The sequence below is a fragment of the Microtus ochrogaster genome, unplaced genomic scaffold (assembly GCF_000317375.1).
Source record: "Microtus ochrogaster isolate Prairie Vole_2 unplaced genomic scaffold, MicOch1.0 UNK44, whole genome shotgun sequence".
NCBI classification, from domain to species: domain Eukaryota; kingdom Metazoa; phylum Chordata; class Mammalia; order Rodentia; family Cricetidae; genus Microtus; species Microtus ochrogaster.
This window is the reverse complement of record NW_004949142.1, coordinates 2,329,201-2,331,502: the sequence shown is the minus strand read 5'-3', so window position 1 is coordinate 2,331,502 and position 2,302 is coordinate 2,329,201.

The following is a 2,302-nucleotide window of genomic DNA, read 5'->3' as shown; positions in this document are numbered from 1 at the left end:
CAGGCTGGTCTCGAACTCACAGAGATCCGCCTGCCTCTGCCTCCCGAGTGCTGGGATTAAAGGCATGCGCCCCCATCACCCGGCTCAAGCAGTGTTTAAATGAATACAGTTTGTGTGTTGTTATTTCGGGCATAAGCTAGCCAGGCGGCTGGGAACAGGGCGGCAGGAACCCAGCCTGCAGCTCATTCAACAGGTAGGCTCTGTTTGCTAGAAGCAAGCAGAGGCACGGTTCCTTTAAAAGAGGTTTTCCTGATTCAGTGGTAGCAGGGAAAAAAAGCCACACTGTTTTGAAATGCTGGCTTTCTGGGCTGTGCTGCCAGCAAAACTCTGGCTCTTTCAGGAGGCCAAGCATTAAATGAGGTTTGTAAGCAGTGTGTTACAAACTGCTTAATGGCTCAACATAGACCCGCTGCATGCTTGGAACTGGCGCAGTGTGGGTAGCTCAGATGCACTGAATGGACCTCCTCTGCCATGTCAGTCTGGGGGGAACAAGCAGGCCAGCCACATATACCCTACTACTAATGGTGCAGCTTAAGTTTTTAAGAAGTGCTTAGCCAGGCAATGGTGGTGCACGCCTTTAATCCCAGCACTCGGGAGGCAGAGGCAGGAGGATCTCTGTGAGTTTGAGACCAGCCTGGTCTCAAAAACCAAAAAAAAAAAAAAAAAAAAAAGTGCTTAGCATTTTAAGAAACACTTCTGGTCAGAAAATAATTACAGATATGCAATAAAGACAAATCCATATTTTTTTTTAAGAAAAAGGCCTCTAAATGGGTCACAGTGTTGGATAAATGTATGTAGGCTCGAGAAAGAGAAGAAAATGAGTATAGAGAGTTGGAAAAGAAGTAAATGGTTTAAAAAAATGCTGAGTGGTGGTGGTACATGCCTTTAATCCTAGCACTTTGTAGGCAGAGGCAGGCAAATCGCTGTGAGTTCGAGGCCAACCTGGTCTACAAGAGCTAGTTCTAGGACAGACTCCAAAACTACAGAGAAACCCTGTCTCTAAATAACCAAAATAAATGAATAAATAAATAATAAAACAAAGTCTTTAAAGAGACAGGGTACAGATAGTCATAAATTAAAGAAAGAAATAATATTAAGCCACATAAAGATGGAAAATACACAGAGAGTCTGGATTATGTATATTATTGGGTTGTCTTTGAATTTTTTGATTGTGAAGGAGCTAAGTAACCAACATATATATTTTAAAGGTATCTTGATTTCAGAATTAGAGTAAGGATATGTTGCTTTGGAAAAGGTTCTTCTTTTGTTTCCACAGAAGATAAGAACCTGTGGATTAATTTCAGACTAATATGCTTTGATGAACTAAGATCCCCTGAAAGGTTCCTGTGAACACCCCAAAAATTACTTTTCCCACCAAACAGCAGGAAGCAATTTGAAGAAAACTATGCCCATATTCCCAAATATTGTTTATAAATGTTTGTTTATATTTAAAGAGGGATATACCATAGAGATTTGCATTGGTATGGATCTTGTTTTATTGATACAAAATTAAGGTCTATTTTGTTATACTGTGTATATATAGTTCTGCTCTTGATTAAGGTATTGTGTTTGTCCAGTTCATTTAAAAATGTAATATAGAATTAAGAAATATAGGTTAATAGATAGTCATCTATAATGGTCAAAGCTTGTAGTCATGTTAGATTTTCTAGATATATAGAGATATAGTTCACTTAGGTATTTTTCAAATCTTTCAGAGACCTTCAGAATATAGCATTTAAAATGCTTAAATTTTCATGACAATGAGACACATCTGCTTCTGGCAGAACCAATTACTTCAAGAGGAAGATGGGCATCAAAGAGGCTCCTTATGGAGTCAATTAGCCATTTGAGCAAGAAACTGCTCTTGCCTGGACTGTTTGATGAACTGGACATGCAAAACCCACAGAGAACTGAACTTTCCTAAAGAAGGTAAATTTTAAAATGGGCTGCATAAGCTGGGCGGTGGTGGCGCACGCCTTTAATCCCTGTCTCGAAAAACCAAAAAAAAAAAAAAAATGGGCTGCATAGATACAATAGCTTAACCAAGAATAGAAACACATACAGTTTTGTATATAACAAAAATAACATCTTTTGGGGTTCGTGCTTCATAAGAGTCTGCCAGACATTCTGCAGGACACAGAAGAAAGTGACTGATAAACTGCCAATAGAAGTGGAACTGTCTTTGAAATTTCCTGCTTCATGGAAAAGTCTGGGATACTTTGGGCCTGTAGGCTGAAGATGGATGCCCCAACAGTATAGAAGAACTTTGAGTGACTGTCCAGGAAGTGAGATGTCTCTGTTA